This window comes from Humulus lupulus, chromosome 7, assembly GCF_963169125.1.
Source record: "Humulus lupulus chromosome 7, drHumLupu1.1, whole genome shotgun sequence".
NCBI classification, from domain to species: Eukaryota; Viridiplantae; Streptophyta; class Magnoliopsida; order Rosales; family Cannabaceae; genus Humulus; species Humulus lupulus.
The window spans coordinates 112,752,484-112,757,991 of record NC_084799.1 but is presented as its reverse complement, the minus strand read 5'-3'; the positions used below and the strand labels follow the sequence as shown (position 1 = coordinate 112,757,991).

Sequence of the window (5,508 nt, the reverse complement as noted above, 5' to 3'; positions counted from 1 at the left end):
TGGTTGAGTTAACATTTGTCGTTATAGATATTAAGGGCTGAGGAGTCAGCTTGTGTGTTGACCTTGCCTCTTCTACATTGACAAACCCCTGAGCCTGAGTATTGAACTCAGTTATCATCCTCGCAAGTTTTCTTTGAATGTCGTCCCAAAGGGGACTCCCTTGCAATACTCCAACTCGTACTTCCATGAGATGACTACTGTCATCGACATTTTGAGCTCGTGCCACTTCTATGTTGAATCTCACCAGGTAACTTTTTAATGACTCACTTGGCTACTGCCTAACATTATTCAATGTTGAGGCCTTGGGCTTGATACCTTTCATGACTTGGAATTTCTTCTTGAATTTATGAGATAGTTGTTCCCATGATGAGATCGATTGTCTCCAGAACTTGTCAAACAAGTTTTTCATAAGTCCAGTGAGTGTGGTTGGAAAGATCATACATCTTAGCTCATATCAGACATTTTTGGCTCGCATTACTGTATTAAACGTGCTCATGTGGGTACTTAGGTCGGAAGTCCCATTGTAGTGTGCAACATGGGGTATTTTAAATCCATGAGGAAATGGGGTATTTGAGATATGGGAAGCGAAAGGCTCGAGCTCTATATTAGAATCGTAAGCCTTGTCCTTATTTTTTTCCTTCTTGAAGAAGCCTGAATGCCTCTTCAAGCTGGTAGATCCTTTCTTTGACCGAATCCACTAGAGGGGGATCTTGCACCAGTGGTAGCTGGTTATTGTTCGTAGGAACTCCAGTTCCTTCCCTCAGTACAGGGTAATATTGATTCCCATATACTAGCTGGAAAGGCTCTCTCCAGTTGTTTAAGTGTGTCCGTAATTCCGAGTTTGGCATACTAGATTTCTCCTGGTTTTGATTTAGATGATCTCGAAGATCAGGATAATTGTTCTCGCAATTTTCATTATTTATGGGCTCGGTGTTATACACACTCATCGACCGACTGTAATCCTAACTTCCAATAAGGAAGCTTACATTCCTCTCTGGCTGTTGTTGCTGCGCGACTCAATTATTACGAGGTGGGTTCTCTACTTGAACCCTCAACCTGGTTGTTTGTGACCTTAACATATGACTTCCAGATGGTTGAGGTGCTCTATGTCCATGATGAGCCTCTTGTGGGGCCTCACGTTCACCCTGGTGCTCAGGTCAAGACCTATGGCTTCTGTCTCAGTACCCACTGTAGTGCACCAAATTTTTTTTTATATTATTTAAATTTTGTGATTTATTTTATTTAAATGTTAAGTGTGATGAATTGTTTTATTTAAGTGTTGTTATTTTATTTAGTTGATTATTTGTTTTATTTGATTTTTTATTATTTTATTTAATTGTTAGAATTGTTTGGTATAATCTTTTGAATTTAAAATTTGTTAATTGTTTGTTTGGTTAATTAATTTAATAAGTGAATAGTGTGTAACATGTTTATTTTACTATTAGTGTTACATTTTAGATAAGTGTGACAATTGAGGTAATTATGTGAGTTATGGTTGAATGCACTAAGGTGCATGGTAGATAGTGATGCACTCTAGTGTTTTAGTGTGTGCTAGTACTTGGTAATAAGGTGCACATGTGTGGATTTTCTACACATTTTATAATTGCCTTTTATTTGATATTTTGTGTAGTTTTATTTAATTGATAGGAAAATAAATAAAATGGAAGGAAAAGGGCATGTAGGTGGCGTGAAGGATATTAGGGGATTTTTTTGATTTTTTTTTTATTTTTCTTTTGAGAGAATAAGATTTAATTGGATGAGGATAGACATTTTGGGAAACTATCATTTGACTCCTATCCTTTATAATAAAAGAAAAAAATAAAAAGGAATTATGAGAAAATAAAATAGAAAAAGGAAACTTACCATTTTGTGTTGGTGAGGCTTTATTGAGAGGGTTGAATAAAGGGGAAAGGAAAGGAAGAGAGGGGCATTCTTCCTTGTGCTGCCGTGACCTAGAGAGAGAGAGAGAGAGAGAGTGGCGTGTAGAGAGAGAGGGAGAAGAAGAAAGAAAAGAAGAAAGAAGAAGAAGGTGAAGAGGAACCCATCTTAGAGTATGTTCTCTTGTTTTTTCTTGTTTGTCTAATCTCTTTTTATTGATTATATGTTATTGACTTGTTTATTTGTTGTGTGTGTTTGGGTTCCTTCTCCTCCTCATGGTGGTTATCAAATAAAAACCCTAGGCTTGAACAAGGGTGTGAAGTTTGGGTGTTGATCTTATTGTGTTCTTGATTTTACAATCAAGAGAGGTAATGGTCTTTCTTAGCCTATATATTGGTTTTGATGGGTTTGTCTTTGAGGATTTTGATGGTGATGCTAATGGTTGATTATTGTAGGATTGATGATTATGATTTGTATATTTTGAGAATATGATTTGTTTAAAAAGGGTTCATGGGTATGATTGAGGGAATGGATTTGATAGGGTTTATAATGAGGTTATATGTTGTGTTTATATTGCTATGGTTATCTTTGTAATCTTTGATTTATGTAAATGGTAAATGATGATTTTAGAAAAATATGATAAGAATTATGTTAGGGTTTTTGTAAAGGCATGTTCATGAGATATGGTGTTATGAATTTATGTATGTTATTGCCATGGCTGTTGTTGTTGGATTTCATGTGTAGATTCAATGGAATAGAAAATTGGTTTTATAAGATTTCATGTGAATATGTTAGTAATATTAGAATCATGTATATAATAAGAGTATGATGAGATTTTGGACATGTATGATTTTATGTGAAATTTTTGGGATAAAAGATGAGTTTCATGAGGAATTAAGCTTGCTGATTTTTTGTAAATAATTGGGTAAAAGTTGATGAAAAGATGATTTGCATGCATAAGTAATGTCCTTGATGTTATGTTAATTTTATGAAATTAAAAAGGGGATTTTAAGTCTCATTAAAATGATATTTTACTCAAATAATTATCTATAGAATTTTTATTGATTTTTGAGAAAATATGAGCTTTTAAATTGAATATGGTAATTTTTAATGATAAAAATAGTTGCTGGAATTTTTGTAAGAAAATATGAAGTGAGTTTCACTAAAATGAATTTGATGAGTTTTTGGAATAAATTATTTTTCCTAAGTTATGGTAATATTGAAAAATGGTATTTTTAATGGTATGAATGCATATTTTGATAAGTTATGATTTTTCCTTTATTTTGATTGAGAAAAATATTTAGATTCTATTTATTTGTGATTTTTGAAGAAAATAAATGGTGGCTGAAAGTTTGTTTTAAAAAGGTTAAAAATTGTTATTTAATTGTCACATATGGATTTTGTTACATAAAAACTAAGTCTTAAATAATTTAAATAAAAATATATTTTTCCACACTTAAAAATATATTTTTCATATCATTTATGTAACACAATGATAAAATTTATTTTTCTAAAGAAACATATTAAAAATAGGCATTTTAATTAAATCTAAGCTTTTTGGTTAATTCTTTGTAATTTGAGATTAATGAATGAAATTTGTCACATATTTTATTTTTGAGCTAAAATAAAATAATGTTTTGAGAAATTTAATCAACTTAGAAATTTTAAGAAAAATAAAGCATGTAATATGTCTATTGATTTTAAAATAATAAAAGTAAGAAATGTAGAATTATCATTTTTGAAAATGTCTCTATTACGCAATGTTCCAACTTATGTATGTTACATGCAACTCCACTTTTACGTCCAAAATTATGTTTAATATTCAACTATGTGGTTTTTATAAAACGATCATGCATGTAAAATGGGTAAAACGAGCATTATTCTTTTCATGGCTTTATGAGTAGTTAAGAATAATTGCATGTTTTGTGTAACTGTTATTACGTGTGCATGGCCCATGCACACATGAGTTGTGTGAAAGGGCAAAATATTAATTTTATGAACCTAAGAAGTGTTATTTTGATTATGATATAGGCTCGTTGAAAGATTGTGAAATTTCTTAGCTTGGACCTGAGGTAAGGAAGTTAGATAGATTCTATGATTTTATGCTATGAATGGTAAGACTGTTGTATGAATGAATTGTTATGAACTATGAATGCCATAACGTGATGATATGTTGAATGTGATATGTGTATGGATGTTAGATACATCAAACCAGTTACGATGTCAGATACATCAAACATATTACGATGTTAGATACATCAAACAGATTACGATGTCAGATACATCGAACGAGTTACTAAGGACATTGAGACGTAACTCCTAGGGCGAACGCTCCGAGGTTATTCAAGGACCAGTGATCTCCTGTTTACCTCATAGGGTGACATGGAAAACTAGCGATCCATGCTCATCATGTATGCTGTATGTTTGTGATATGATGATATGTTACGATTATGTTATGATATGATGATATGTTACGATTATGTTATGATATGATGATATGTTACGATTATGTTATGATATGATGATATGTTACGATTATGTTATGATATACCATGATGTTTTAGATGAACGTTAGTGTTTGTTTTTGTTGTATTCTTACTTGCTTATTTGTTTGTACTTCCTTACTGGGATTTTAGCTCACCCCCCTTACTTTCCTTCCAGGTAGCAAATAGGATTTCTTTATGGCACGCGTGGTGACGTGAGGAGTTCTTTCATCATGGGGTGTATGGCGTGGGGTAATCCTATGGACGGAAAAACGATCAACGTAGAATGCCATTTAAATTATGTTTTGTTTTGTTTTTAAGAGACTTTCCTAAATTATCAGTGGGACTCATTTATTTAAATTTTTGGTTTCTTTGAACTTTGCATAAAAATCTATGTTTTATTTTAAAACTTATGGCGCCAACTTGCATGGTTTTAAACAAGTACCCCTGAGACTTTGATAATGAATGGTATTCTTTTATAAACTATGTTATGCGAATGTTTTGTAAGTATTAGTCTAGGGCGTTCTTTATACCCACTTCGAGCGCTCCGAGAGGGACTCAGAGGTGCTAGATCCCTTGCCCGGTTCCCACTGGGAACTTGTAGCGCCTCCGAATTTTACTTAGTTAGATCGTAGTATCTTATGCTATAGTATTTTAGTTTTCGTGGTTATTGGTTCAAGCCGGGAATTATTTGAAAACTCATAGAGATAGTTATGAATTTTATAAGTTTAGCCTATCGTTTAGAAATATTAATTTTATCATAAGGTTTAATTATTGAAGCTGGTCCTAGAACTATTATTTATTATAACCTAAGCTTTAGATAGAATAATTAAGAGTGTGACATTTGTTACATGTATGGTTATTAAGAATTTTAGGATTTTAGATGAATAAAATAATAAAGATAAACCTAGGAAGTCTAGAACCTTCCCTCAAATGTTAGGATCTCGTATTACTCAGTCAAAGTGGTTTAAACAACTTCAAGTGTGCTTAAAATGAGCAAAAAAGTGATTTAATATATGAGCGTAAGCCGATATATTGCAGCTATAGGGGTCAATATATTGCCTATGTTGATACAGAAAAATGTTTACTTCGCTCGAACGAAACCATGGAGCCTCGGAAAAATGGGGCGGGCGATATATCACATATA

The 5,508-nt window shown here is 32.5% G+C and overlaps 1 long non-coding RNA gene across 1 annotated transcript; it reads left to right on the top strand.

Moving 5' to 3' along the window:
• Positions 1-932: 932 nt before the first annotated feature.
• Positions 933-4,842, top strand: LOC133789848 (uncharacterized). The gene is made up of 3 exons (XR_009873734.1): positions 933-2,051; positions 2,181-2,246; positions 4,540-4,842. It is a non-coding gene; the product is annotated as an uncharacterized LOC133789848 (long non-coding RNA).
• Positions 4,843-5,508: the final 666 nt, after the last annotated feature.